Source organism: Tyto alba, unplaced genomic scaffold, assembly GCF_018691265.1.
Source record: "Tyto alba isolate M040663 unplaced genomic scaffold, T.alba_DEE_v4.0 Super-Scaffold_27, whole genome shotgun sequence".
Taxonomy (NCBI): domain Eukaryota; kingdom Metazoa; phylum Chordata; class Aves; order Strigiformes; family Tytonidae; genus Tyto; species Tyto alba.
In genome coordinates this window covers 24,064,854-24,080,215 of record NW_024881301.1, presented here as the reverse complement: position 1 = coordinate 24,080,215, position 15,362 = coordinate 24,064,854, and the positions used below count along the sequence as shown (strand labels likewise).

The 15,362-nt window shown below is 36.5% G+C and overlaps 1 protein-coding gene across 1 annotated transcript in view; it reads left to right on the top strand.

The window, feature by feature from the left end:
* The window catches only part of GABBR2 (gamma-aminobutyric acid type B receptor subunit 2), a 484,167-nt gene that overhangs the window by 208,724 nt on the left and 260,081 nt on the right, over nucleotides 1-15,362 (top strand). The window lies entirely within an intron of this gene.

Sequence of the window (15,362 nt, the reverse complement as noted above, 5' to 3'; positions counted from 1 at the left end):
TTCTCGACACTAAATTACTTCTTTAGTAAGAGTAATGGTTTATGGAAAATATCTGTAAGTGTAACAGCTAATATTGCAGCTGGAATCAAAAAATTATGCCAGAGTAAGGTTACTGAGCTAGCATCATGTGTGAAATTCCTTCGCTGTGTCACTCATAGGCAAGCTCTTGCAGCAAAGAAGCTGGAGCCAGAAGTGCATGAAGTGCTGCAGGGTGCTATCGATGTGGTTAATTTTATAAAAAGCAAAAACAAACAAACAAGCAAATGACCTTAAATAGTAGAATATTTACAATACTCTCTAATGAGATGGGGAGTGACCACAAAAACATTTTGTACCCCACAGAGGTTCACTGATTTTCTTATGACGAAGTGCTTTAAAAAGTTGAAGAAATTACGCATTTTTCTTTTACAAAAAGACAGGTACTGCAAACTTGCTGACCTCTTCTATGACATCAAAAAGCTGTCCATAGTAGATATTTTCAAAAAAACCCCACACTTAATGCGTCTCTTCACTGTGAAAGTAATGCTTTACCAAAGAGTGAAAAAGTTACTGTTTTTCAGAGGAAATTTGTGCTATGGAGGGAGCATTTTGGAAACAAGTGTTTGGAAATATTTTGATTATGTGATTTTGTTGCCAAAAATAATGCAAGCCAGTCACCTAGTAAAACCTCATATCTGTACACTTAAAAAACATGGAAACTGAATTTTCTAGCCTGTTTAAAAATCTTCCCAACAAGAGTTTCAGTGGGCTTTTAACTCAGCTGTTAAATATTTAAAAATACAGTGCCTTCTCGTTAGTTTGCAAGAACAACTGATTGCCATCAGGAAAGATGGAAACTTACTAGCCAAAATTCAACAAAAACCTTTGCACAATTGGTAGATGGGACTTAAAATCATGGTTTAGTAAGTGTAGCCAGCAATGTATGTCCTTCATTTGGATCTACATATGTTTGTGAAGTACCATTTTCAGCTATCAGCCATTAAAACCAAGTATTTAAATAAACTGGACTTAGAACCAGACCTTCCAATTTCTGTATCACTAAGCATTAAACCAAAAGTTTAATAAATAATGAAGGATATTCAATCACAGTGCTTTAGTGAGAGCAAGAAGGGTTTTTTTATACCTCCAATAATTAAAATAATTTTTTAAGTAGTATTTCATCTTTATCTCATAATTGTTAATTTCTCTTTTTTGTATGTGTTTTAAAACAAGCATAATATATTAGTACAGTAGCAAGAACATGTATAAAATTTATAAATAAATAAATATGCATACATTGGGGATGCATGCTCAACAATTTTTTACTGGTAGGGGTGCATGAACAAAAAAGTTTGGAGATCACTGCCATAGAACCAGAGCTTGTTAGCTTGCAGGTCCCTGCTGCATCTCATTGTGGGTACATAGGTTGAAGTTCCTGCTGGATTCCTAAAAGAATGGGCAGAGCACATTCATACCTGTCTGAAAAATACTTTGGGAAGTCCCACAGTAGACCAGAAGCTCCAGCACAATACTTTTTGTCTGTCTTATATAATGAGGTTATTGCCACCTCTTTACACTATTAATAAATCCAAGAATATGCATTAACCATTTTTGTCAGAGCCCGAATGGGAAAGTATGTTTATGCATCATGAATTTTGCAGAGGTTCACAGTAGGGTCTCCACCCTTTACGTGATCCAAGTACCCTCTGAATCCAGCATAGCTTCTTTGGGAGAAGTTGCTCTGCTTCTGGATATCACTGTTTTCACTAGGATAAATAGCTTTTGTAAGAAGCCCCATTCAATTCCTGTAGGTTCTTTTTGTGCCATGACACTGTATGAAGACACTTCCCCTTGTAAGGCTGAAAATGAATCTCTTAAACTCTATTATATAGCAGTTTGGAGAAATGATTGGAAATGAAGAGACACACTGCGTTATAAGATATTCTCACTTCGTTTCTTTTCTCCTTTAGGAGATACTTAGGAGTATCACATCATCTGGTGACCTAGGGAATTGAGGAGGGGAGAGGAAGAGGGAGGGGTACCCCTCCTTCTTTCTCTACTATATCTTTTTAGACCCAAATGTCAATAGTAATTTTTGTGTTCCACTTAATTTGATGTGTTCATGTAACGTGGAGGAGAATCTGGTTCCATGTCAATGGATTGATATTTAAAACATCTGTTCACACAAATTAGTGATGAGATTAGTCAGTAGAAATGCTGAAATGTGTCCTGTAGAGATGATATGGTGGTTTCTTGAAAATTTTCATACTACCTACACTTCTGGCATCTTGGAGTGCCCCTTATTTTGTGGAAACAATCTTCTCCAGATATTATCCATCAAAGTCTCTGAACACTAAAATTAATAAACAGATGAAACTTTAAAGAATTATTCAGATTGGAGGAACAACAATTCTAAAATTAAATATTACTTCAGAGCTTTAACAGAAATGTTCTGTAAAAAAAAATCACATCACATCACATCATCTAAACATCCCATCACATCATCTAAACAAAATGAATGTCATTCTCCTGACTCCCAGTCCAGTCCAGTCCAGCTTCTTCCCAGAACAATTTGCTTATATGGACTACTGGATTTCTTCCCTGGGCTTCTAGGTCTCTCTCTTGTTTAAAGGAAGGAGATTAATGTTACAGGGTATTAATGTTATAGGGTTATTTTAAAGAAATGCTAAATGGGTATTATCCTTCAGAGCAATTAAAAGCATGTAACAAAGACATGGAGTTTATTTAAAACTCAGAAATAGATAGAAGTTATTTTTAAGGATATTGTTTAATTCCAGTGAAGTCAAATGCGTAACCCTTAATGGACACTATGTGTATTCTCTCCTCCCTAAGAGAGCTAAACTAAAGCATTACATGTGTTTATGAAGATACAGAACATTTTTTCATGCCAGATTGTTGTTAGTTCTTGTGGGGATACAGAAGGGTAAAGTCTGATTCCAGGTGTTCTGTGAATTCCAGGCACAAACCATAATGTTAAAATGAAAAGGGCTGCAACAGTAAAAAGTATTAGCACACATGGTCAAGGAGATGATTGCCAGTCCATAACAAATGCATAATTTTCACCATCTGAAGTTGCCAACAACTTCAGTGGAACTACTTGCTTAATTTGTAGCATAAACCACTTCAAGTAATTCTCAGGTAACCTAGAAGATTTTGTCTTCTGGTTTCCGTACTGAATTAGGGACTTCATCTCAGGTAGTCCTGATAAACTACTTATATTCTTGTATCATTTTCCAGTCATGGATAAAATTTGCTTTACTTTCTTAAACCAAATACCTTGTATTAATGTAACTCTGAAAGTTTCCTGTGCAAAAAAAAAGAGAATGTAAAGCCACTGAAATGAAAAGATGTTACCATGGTATTTTTAACTACATTGCTGTAAGAGTGAGTGCAATAAGACAATATGCTAAGATGCAGCTTAATGTCTGTTCAGAATCCCATTCAGACTAACATAAAATAATGTGCAGAATTTATTTTTAAAGAACTTGATATAAGATATACCAAGAATTATTGTGATTTAAGAAGCTTCAGGAAAAGATATTAGAAGGAAGAAATTTCAGAACATAGAAGTCTGCCAAAGGAGAAGAGGAAGAGCAAGAGCAATTAACAAAGGCATTAAAGGGTTCAGACAGATATGTACAAGAGCCAAGGGGAAATTTCTTTTCTAGAAGGACTTTTCACATGTAACTGGAGTACAGCTTCAGCTGACAATTGAAATCTCAGTGGAGGAAGTATGTGAATCAAACTGAGACACTCAAGTACAGTAAATTATCACCACCATATGGCATCCTTCAGAGGATTCTGAAGTAAATAAAGTGTGAAATAACAGTCATACACCATTGCGAGAGTTGTTGCTGCAAGGTTTTCTTCAATATTCGAAAAAATGTTAATATGGCTTCTGTATTTGCTTTAAACTTAGAGGACCAAGGGATAACCCCCAGACTCTGAAATAATGTGTAATCATCTAGTAGTCCTAGAAAATAAGAGGAAAATGCTCTAATAGAGCCACTACTTTATCTTGCTTTTCCTTCCTTTAACTTAGATTAAAAAGTGAATGTAATTTAAAGTTAGCATAGCATATATTAACTGGATTAATTTAACTAGCACAGGTTAACTGAGCTATTAACTAGCTTGCTTATCTAATTTCCTGCTTTGCAAAAAGAATGTGATTATGGCTTCTACACATTTTGAAGTTGCTTGGTTTTCTTAACAGAAGTAGTTAGAAGCAAGAATAATAGTTTAGCATGTAACTTGCTTCTCCACTGGTGACAGCAACCACTGTAGCCTCACCTTAAGCCACAGAGTGCCATTTAGACATCAACTATTTTTAATGTTGCAGAATTTTAGCAACTTTCTCTCTCACTGCTTTAAGCAGCCTTGAACTTCAACTTGCTACTACATATAAGAGACAGGGGGACAACTGTGGGCTTCCCAGAAAAGCACAATTTAATTTTGTATGAAGTGCACGGCACCTTTTCAAAATACGTTTAAGTAGTTGAAATCATATGCTCAGGTGTCTTTTATTAGTCGTGAGTTTGCCAGCTTTATTTTTCATTTTATCCTTTTTCCTGAGGCAATGGGTGGCATTATCATGCTAACTAAATGTTATATACCATTTATTTTGCACATGATCCACTTCATGTGCCTTTTTGAAATTTTCTAGGATTGCCTCTCCTCTTTTTGGTTTGGAAACAGAACAGTAAAATCAAGACATTTCTTCAGGAAGCATTCACTGATAGGTAGACTCAAGTGAGGTTTCCTACAATGATTAATAGTTGATGGATTAATAGTTGGGCAGAATTTGGCCACTGCTGTCCTTATCAGATAGCAGCAGTAGTCCCAGGTGGGTCCATAGCCACCATACATCTCCAACACGGCTGCTGCTTCTTCTACGGGGATTGCTTCCACAGAAATCAGTGATTCAGTGTTCTTAAGATTAATGTCTCTTCCTTGAGGAGGTGATTGACAACTCTTTATTGAACAAGTCAACAAACTCTTGATTTTAATTTGCAGATGATATGGAGGAAAAAATGCATTGAAGGTACACCCCTCATTTATTTAAAACTGTAATTGGTATTGTTGGGTGCACTGATGGCCCAAAAAATAAACGGGAAGGGCATAGATTGTACTGGTTACTTTTACTTTAGCCAGATCATTGTGGTATCTGGACCTTCATCTCTTGCTTAGGGCAAATCTTCTGTTGCAGTATGCTTTAAGCCTCTATGAAAGGCATATAGCCTAATACTTTTGTTTTCTGGACAATTTTTTTCCTGACCTGCTTGTTCTGGCATAGCAAATTTTACATCTGAATATGCTGCTTTAAGAAGCAGAAGAGTTTGGACCTGTTGAAAGTGATTAAACATCTGTTGTCCTGTTCTGTTTTGTTATTAAGAATAACTGTTGACTGTGGTAATATTTTCCTGCATATCCTTGTCCTGTCCTGAACAGGAGCTTCATCTTTAGCCAGTAGAATCTGTTTGGTAACTATCAGAATACTAAGGGTAACCTGATGAGCAGCTCCAATTTCTTAACAAGTCCGTGTTTTTATCTAAGACCCATCTTTAAGAAAGCATAGTAGTTTCTGGTGGGACAGCATACTCCATCATCTCTATGCTTGTTTGGTAGAGTCAGGTCATCAAGGACTCATTCTCAAAGCAGTGTTCTGTCTTAAAATTGTGTGTTCTGCAACTGATGAAAATACTTTTTAGGGGATTTATTTTTCATACAATTAAAGGCTTGACCAAATGCATCCTACAGAAGCTTTAATTGTAGCATTAAGTTACCATTGCAGGATGTCTTCAAAAGACTTAGGGAACAGTTTTACTGGAATGGATACCATAAGAAGCTCTGTGAACATTCATGAATGTAGGCACTGAAGAGATACTTTGTCAGAGGTTGCTGCACTGAATAATATATTTCCCAAATATAAAGTGTATTACTTGTGTTTGGCCATTTTAACCTTCTTGCAGCATCAAATGACAATAAAATTGAACTTATTAAATATTCTTATAAGAAATGTTATAGCTCATTGTACAAAGTAATGTAAAATATATAGATCAGAATGTAGTAACAGCTACGTTGATAGACGTGGGCACCAGCTGGGATTTACAGATGGAATTTACAAGTCTTTTCTGCAGATAAAACCATGGTTGGGCATCTGGGGAATATGTTTTTCCCAACATATCTTAGGGTATGTAGCCTTTCAGCTAGACTATAAGATGGTTTGTATATTATTTGAAATATGACATATTGTGAGGAGATCCAGAGAAGGAAGTGGTTGCCATTGTGAAGACTGCCACTACTAAAACTGTGGATTTCAACTTTCTTCTGGATTGTAGGCTTGCAAGCAAGAAGGAAAGAGATTTTCCTGTAACACTGACAGTATCTCAGTTCTTCATGGTTTCATAACTCCTCAGTTCCTCCAGTACTGATGAATGAGTGCAAACTCTTGATGACAATTATAACCAGATTCCTACTCCTGCTTGGCAAGGTCTGAGCTGCTGCTGACTTACCAGGTCCCACGTACAGAGAGGATGCAAAAGAAAATTGTGTTTCAGAAATATTTGTGAAATTATTTTGGTTTTCTGCATTATGAAAGTACATAAAGCAAAGATGTTGCCTGTCACAGATTGCCGATTCTGAAGCATTTTAACAGAATGACCAGATCAGCAGTGCTTGTGTGTGCAGAAGGTGGGCATTTGGGTTTGTAAATCAGTTGTTTCCTCAGATAATAATCCCAGTGATCACAAGAATGATATTAGTGAGCATCTCAGTATATAAGACAGATGAAGGTTAATCAGTTTGTTATGCTTCTTACTTTAAAGATTCCAAAAGGTTTTTTAATTATTTTGAAAATTAAACAGTAGTATGAAATTTCAATACGTAATACTGCAAGAAATCCATTACTACTTTAGTGTCATGTATCTTCAGTTTAGTTTCTTCTAATTTTAGTTTCCAAGTGGATTAAAGTTACTGTCCTCAGTACAATGTGGTACAAAATTGCATTCTTAAGAAAACAGAAAAGGATGGCACAATTTAATAGACAAGTGCAAGCAAAAAAAAAAAAAAAAAAAGTTCTTTGAATGTAAATTATATACAGTAGAGAAAAAGAAGAAAATTTATTTTTTAAATCTCCTAATTACTTGTCTCTGCTCAGTAATATCACTCCACTTAGCATCTAATTTAGTTCTCTAATGTAGCAGAACCTATTTGGGTCAGAACAGACAGAAGGTAACTTCTGTGTTTTTCCAGAAGGAGGGAACATGTGGCTGAAGCATGGTTCATACAGTAAAATTTTCATGTCTGTTTATATTAGCATTATCATTTGGTGCAACATTATCATGTGATGATCTTATATCCCTAAAGTGGTGTCTGTTTTCCCCTTTTCGCCTAGATAAAATAAAAATATATATATATATACTTATGAAGTTTAAAACACAAGGGATTTTTAAAAAGTTAATCTAAAGAAAAATGTTTGGAGCAGTGAATTGCCAAGTGGAAAGTAAATTAATGAAATGCTTTATTAAACTGTTTTCAAATTTTAAGCAAACCTGCCATTCCACTCCTAAAATGCCTAAAGCCCAAAGAGCCCTGTGTATTGCAGTGAGGACAACTATTCTCATAGTTCAGGCATAGAATAGAATTAAATCTTAGCTTGATATTTCTGACCTTTCCACATTTAGGAAGTCTGAGGAATGTGAATTGCTATTTTGGAGTATTATTTAAATAGTAATAATTTCATACCATCTGTATTCTCACAGGTATGTTTTCTATAGTCTCCCCTTCATCAAAATGTCATACAATTTTTATATTAGGTAAATATTTCTTTCTTTTTAGTTTCCCACTGAGGCTTGTATTCATAGTTTTCAGCTGATAACAACATTTACAGAGATTTTCATAAATGTTGACACAGTCCCTTGTGTCTGATGCAATTAAACCACTAGTAAGTAACTATAGCTTCAGTACAGCAACTGAGTGCACTATAAAACTTCAAACCTGGCCCAGGTTTTCTGAAAGAAAAAATCCCAGACAGGTAAGACTTCCAGGCATTTCACAAAACCCATGGTTTCTACAAACCTCCTCTACCAGCCAAAAAGTAGAAAAAGAACCTGTGGATTCTCCCGTGGTGGGTGGGTGGTCAGACTGAGAAAGGATGTGGGGAAGTAGCCCACTTGTCCTGAGACTTGACCTTGTCCTCAGAACATTTTACAAAGGTAAGGGATCTTTGGGCTTTCCAAGTTTCAGTAGATGCTATGGGCACTGGAATACCATTTTGAGACAGAGTTAGATTTTGAAGCCTGGGATTCAGCTACAGTTCAGCTGTCTGTAACTGTTTGTATGTAATAGTCATCTCATCTCCATTTATCGTTAATGGAGAAAAGAGAGAGGCACTTCTGGAGTGCAATTCATCTCACCTGTTTTAGACATCTATTTATGGATGAGATGACTTATTCCTTAGAAATGCCTATTTATCTTAACTTTGGCAATATCTGTGTAACACCTTTCCTAGTTAGTGCTGGAATAAAAAATATTTCATCCATCATGGATGGAGAGACTGCAATGTGTAAATGTTACTGTTGCTTTCATTCTGCTTAATCAAGGAGGATTTTGTATTTTGTAGTTATAAATCATAGCTCTTTTGGCACTGATAACATTTTCTTAAACAATATTTAATTATCATTCATGTTGCTTTGTTTGAATTATCCCTCTCAGTTCTGCTCAAAATTTTTTTCGTAAATGAGCTCTGAGTAATAAATGTGTTTGAAATGTGTGCATATGTAAGAATTAATAATGGGTACTATATGTTGTCCACCTGTAATACTGTAATCAGATGTTGAGTCCCTAATTTTTGGTTTAGTAATCAGTCTATTTGCTACATGAAAACTACTGCAGAAGTGGTTTTGAGGGTAATGTAATAGTGTGTGCTTTGAAAGAAAGTCATAAAAGTTTTCCAAGTTGTGATTTATTCTTTTTTTCTGTGATAGCATGAGACTTTAAATCCTGTTCTGTTCTTATTTCCTAATCTAGACCAAATTCACCAATGTAAAGGAGATTCACTATGTATTCTAAATAGTTTTTAAAAGACTTTTTATTTCTCTAAGTAGTTTTCTTTGTCTAAACACAGTCTAAACTTTGTGAAATTTTATTTGTCAGAAAAAGATCCAGATATAGTCTATATTTTGCATTCTGTGTTCTAATTACACTCCACACATCATAATATAGAGTGCCTTTACCTGTCTGCCTCTTTGTTCCCTCCAAGATAAAGTGTTCAGTTAGCACCAACTTTCAGTACTTCTATTACATTCACTTGCTTTAACAAACAAGCATTTCTAAATTCTTGATTAATTACTTCTGCTTTTGTCATTGGTTTACAAATTATTTTATATGTGATTTTACAAAGTTTTATGTTTAGATAGGTATAATCTGTGTGATAGTCATGAATATGTAGGTTTTATGTGAAATTACATTGTGGTTTGAGCTCAGAGGACAACTGTGCACCATGCAGCCACTCACTCCCTCCTTTCCCCCCAGTGCTAAGAAGAAGAAAATAAGTTAAGGCTTGGGATTTGAGATAGGACAAGGAGGAATGAATCACCCATTATGTTCATGGGCAAAAGACAGACTCATTAGGGGAAGAAAAAAAGAACATTAATTTAATAAAGACACCCAACAACAACACTTAACAGATAGAGTAGGACAGTAAGAAGCATTACCACATCTTGAAAACACTTTCCCTCCACCCTTCCCTTCTTCCTGGGCTCAGCTTTGCTCCCAGTATCTCTACCTCCTTCTGACAGCAACGCAGGGGGCAGGGAATGGGGGGTGCAGTCAGTGCTGCCACTTCTTCCATTTCGGGTGGGGGTGGAACTTCTGGAATTTATTCCCCGTGCTCCAGCGTGGTCCCCCTATCAGAGGAGACAGTCCTCCACAAACTTTCTCCAACTGGAGTCCCTCCCACAGGCTGTGGCCCTTCCCAAGCTGCTCCAGCGTGGGACACCCCTGCATGCTGCAGTCCCCCCAGCACCAAACTACAACAGTGGAGGCTGCTTCTTCCCACAGGGTCCCTGCTGCCTTCAGCCGCAATCACCTGCTCTTGTGGGGCCCCCCACAGTCCTCATGTCAGCGTCTGCTCCACCATAGACCTCCATAGGTGGCAGGGGGGGCAGCCCTGCTGTCCCACCATGGGCTGTGGGGGGGTCTCTGCTCCAGCACACCTCGCCCTTGCTTTCCTCCTCTGTTCTTCCACTGACCTTGGTGCTCGCATATATGTCGCAACTCCTCCTCACAAGTCCAACGACTCCGTCCAGATCCCCTTCTTAAACACGCTATTGCAGAGGCACAGCCACCATCGCTAGTTGTCTCAGCCTTGGTGCAGAGGTGGGTCTGACTTGGAGCTTTGGAAGCTTCGAGAAGGTTCTCACAGGGTGCCACCACTGCAATCCCTTCCCCTGCTACCAAAAACCCCACCACTCACTCAAATCCAGACACATATTTACCATGTTGACATTCCAGGTAGAAAGAAGGAAAACTAGCATTTTTTTTAAACTGGAAGATGTATTGATATATATAAAAAAGTCAAACAACACAATATCCTATTTTTGTTCTATTATTGCTAGTATAATTATTATTAATCTAGTCCAAAACACACTCTGAAACACTCAAGCACTTCTTGCAGGCAAGAGTTATGTTGATTGCATTTGTTTCCAGCTTAGATCCATGTGCTAGAGTCCTACTTCCATGAAAAAAGTAATTTTTTTCTTGAAAGCCTGTACTGACAGTTTTCCCAGGTAAAAACCCAATATACCAGAGTCCCTTCTTCCTTTCCTCTCACCCCAAAAACCATACGCAACATGTGATTTAAAATACCTGATTTCTTTTGAACAAAGAAGGAAATCCAACGCATCTCTGAGTTTAGTTCTTCTTTGCACAATAATATATATTTAGTTTTTCAATTTTCCTGTAAATGGGACTCTTTTTAAACCTAAAATTATATTTTTACAGTTTCCTTTTGGTTAATCTATGCTTTATCTTTTGTGTTGTCTCTCTGTTCAAAATAAGGTTCTACTTCCTCTTTCATTTTTGCAGTCCCAAATGATGTGTATATCAATGAAAGTATACCTCAATTTTCATCTGTATCTAGGGGCAATGACAAGTATCAGTATTCAGTATTACACAATTTATCTTTTCCAGATACAGTATTTCTTGAAAGTAAGTTTCACTCAGTGCTTCTAAGCCTCTAAATGTGAGTAATGCATTTGTTTCATTGAAATGAATATAGGGATAATTATGTTTGCTTGTAATGCACCATATATGGTGAGATCTCTCTATCTTTACTAATCCCAGAAATTTTAATCTGTCCTTTGCAATTGCTCATAATTTACATTTTGTGTGTGTAAGGACAAAATATTTTTTTCTTATAATTCATACATCTGTTTTGTAAACATATATTTATATCTCTGTACGGAAACTCCTACAGTACAACATTTTAAAGTACACAGTATAAATCTCAGCAGCAGGAAATCTTAGTAAAATATCTGACTGTATAATCCATCTGGTCTGACCAGTTCTCATTCATTAGGAGTCTCTTGTGATCAACATCTGGTAGGATTAGACTGCCCTGAACAACAAGGATTTAGCTTGTAGTACTTACATGCAGCTTTAGTGAACCAAAAGGTCATTGGAAATATCTGTTAAAAGCAAAATAGTATGATTAATCTAAAAGTTATTAAATTTCTTTTGTAACTGGCAGAGTTAGGATTAAATGTGTTAACTGTGCCTTTAAATGTATAATCTGAAACCTAGTTTGAACCTATCAGTGGAGACCCCTGAATCCAAACTATCATCACTAGATTGACAATTCATCAGGAATATTGCCTTTCTTTGCTATTTTCCCGGGAAAAAGGGATAAACTTGGCTTGATAAGAATGAAATATTGCGGTCAAATAGATGCTGGCTATTTACTATTGGTGAGCAGCTGCCTGCACTAATACTGCCGCTGAAGTGAGCAATATCTGTTCACCTAAACCAAAATCATTATGCGTGCAACTTTTACATCCTTGTGAGGTAGGGGATCATTTATATATTGTATTCAGAGAATCATTATACAGAGATCATATTAGGAGGTAGAAACCATGCCAACACCAAAATTCAGTGTCAGGGCTCTCAGAGCACCAAAAGTCATTTCTGCTCATGACTGTCCCCCCAAGGCTGCACCCCCCCTCCTCTCCACCCCTTATTGCTGTGAACTTGCCTGGAGGTGTAGCCACATGGCTGAAACTGGCTATTTTCTCCAATCCTGTCCTGTTCCCCTCGCTGGGGTGCTGGCTGGTGAGGGCTCAGTCTGGGGACTGTGATATTGCACTCGCATCCCTCTTCCTTAGGGAGCAGCAGTACTTAGATGCCGCACCCCGACATTTGCTTCCTTTCCTTAAACCCACGCCCGTTCTTCCTGATACAAACCACGAGACTGTTGCAATTTGGTCTTGTCTAAATTTTTTTTTTTTTTTTTTTTTAATTAGAGAAATTCATTTCTTCCTTGGTAATGCAAGTTCTTGGTTCCTCAAAACCGTTGTATTTCTTCCTTCACAGGTGCAGGGTCAGGGACTTTGTTGTTTGCCTCTCAATCTGAATTTGATACAACAGCTATGAGGTAGGCAACTATTGCTGCCATCCACTTCAGAAAAAAAAAAGATACGGCTGGACTTGGTAGCAAACTTTCAAATCTTATTTTGATCATATGAGCTGTATCACAGAGCAGCTCTGGCAGAATGAAGGGTAAAAGTCAATTCTCTTGCGTCCCATCTTCTCTGTGCCTCAAGCACAAGGGCCATCCTTTTCTTCCTGCAACTGCATCCCTTAGACATGATACAAAACCTTCATTTTTTGGATCTTGCTCCTGGGTAAACATATCTGCAACCCAGTATATTTGAAGTTCACCACACATAGATCTATTAAACGTGTAGTATGGTGAAATACTGATTTAATCTAGCTTTGTATGCAGAGCAGTGTAAAAGTGCTCTTTTTTTTGCTGTGAGTGAAGGACTGGGGTCTCTAAGCAGTGGATTGTGAAACCTTCCAGGTTTATTGATGATCAGGTCTGGTAATTACTGTTTTGGGAAAATGAAATTTTGGTGTCTTGAAAGTGCATAAAATTTATATAAAGAGACATAGAACTACAACCTTCATTAAATTGTTAACAAGGGACTAAAACCACATGGAATTATACTACTTCTGTATTATAAGTGCAAGATTTACTTAGGAACTGCAGAGCCCCGCCAGAGCTTAATGCAATTTTCTTGCAACTTTCTACAGCAGCTTATTCCGGTTGAAATTCTTCTATTCTACATAATAAAGAAGGAGAAGTATAGTAGTTTACAAATTTCTTTACTCAGAGCTGGTGGAATGAGCTCTAAAACTACTTGTACCACTAGTGATGTGCTTTCCAGGACTGCAGGCATCTGCTAAAACAAAACATGCATCATTTTGTATTCTGAGTTTCACAAATTTAATCCAAAATTGCAACATTTGCTACAGGAACTGGCAGCTCTAGAACCGGAGGTGAAGCTTTGCAAATTCTGATGTTGGACCCAAATCCAAATCAGAAAATTCTGTAGATAAATTTATTCGAAAGAAGTGAAGAACTTCTGTAGGAAGAAAACCACAAGTCTCAGTTCTGTGAGATACTTGGAATATTTAGAAAGAAAGAAAAGAACCTGAGAATGGTGAAAAAAAGGTATGGAAATGGAAAACAAAGACTGGAAAATGTAGTAAAAATACCCCCAGACCACGCACAAGATGAGATGTGTCAGACTAGTGGTTATAGCATTGAAAGGGGAAAAATATATATATATATTCTAGAAAAAACAATGTAAACTCTGTACTTATAAATTCTTATAAAGCTCCTGATATCTTGTTATGATAATGGGAAAGAAACACCTTTCTTTTGGCAAAATCTCCACAGTAGCTGCATGTGAAAAGCATCCAATATCTGTTTGTAGCAGTAAGAGGAAAAGGTTTCAAACTTCTCTGGCACCAAATCTAATGAGGTGTGTCTTTTGGGAGGATAATCAGTAGTTCAATGAAAAGTCTAAGAGCCGCAGAGTATTGTGCTTCTAGCAGATGGGGTGGAGGGGTGTCAAAGAAATTTCTCAGTGGCTGATTTTAAGTAAGTGTTGCTCAGAAAAAGAAAATCATATGCGGTTTAATACTTCAATTGCAGAGTTCATGAACAAGTTCTGAAGGGAAGGCATCGCAGCAAGCCAGTAGGCAGTCTGAAATATAATTCTTATAATCACACGTCAGCCTTGTGCCCTCCACTGAAGCCTATCATTAAGTATTAATCTATTTTAATAATATTTAATGTGATTTTTAAATTATTTTTCTCATGTTAATAATGGTCTAATTTGACTAAACAGTATTTGGTGATTCAGCTGTTTTCTATTTAGATCAATTCAACAATGTTAATCTAGTGTCTCTGACATTAAAATAATGAAATGGCTCCAGAAAAAAGTAAAAAAAAAAATCAGAAAAGCAAACCTGCATCTAAAAAATTTATTGTTTTACAGAAAAAAAGTAGGACAGTATGGAGTAGAAGCATATGACAAGTCTTATGCCTTTGGAAAGTACAGTTCTTTTAGCTAAGGAAAATTTTACTCTTCCCAAGTAACATGTAGTTTTAATGAACTTTCATACTAGGTAGAAGGATTTTGGACATTAGCTAAACTATGATCAAGAGAGGTCTATTTTCTTTTGTTATCACTGATTATTTGTGTCAGAAAAGCATTTTTTCTTTGTATTGAGAAAAACATGTACCATAAGGAGCAATTAATGGCATTCCTGGAGCTAAAATATCAATCATTCATTTTACTAGTATACTAGCAGAAAAAGGAGTCACTACTGATCATTTTTTTTCAGTGAATACGTTTTCACAGAATGCACTTAAAAACTGTTTATAACATCGCAAAAGGTTATAACTCAGATCTTGGTGGACTGACCATTCTGACTGTTGCTTCTGTAAAATAAAATATTTTAAAATAAAAAGATTGCCTATATGTTGACTTCTTTTAGTCGTTGTAAAAGGTCATAATGCAAAAATATGTCTTACTAATTTTAAAGCATGACTAAAAGGGATAAGATGAAGCAGAGGCCATGAAAGAAGTAATTAAATCAGCCAGTATAGTAATGATCTTCAGGAAGTACTTTGTTGGTCAGTCAAGAAACTTGGCAAAACCAACTTAAAGGGAACAGCAAAAAGGTAGAATGTTGTTTGAAGATTAATTAATGCAATTACTACATTGCAGAAATCAGACTATGCTTCTTTGTCTTGAAGAAATTTGCAAAAGTACAAAGGTAGTTTTATTGTT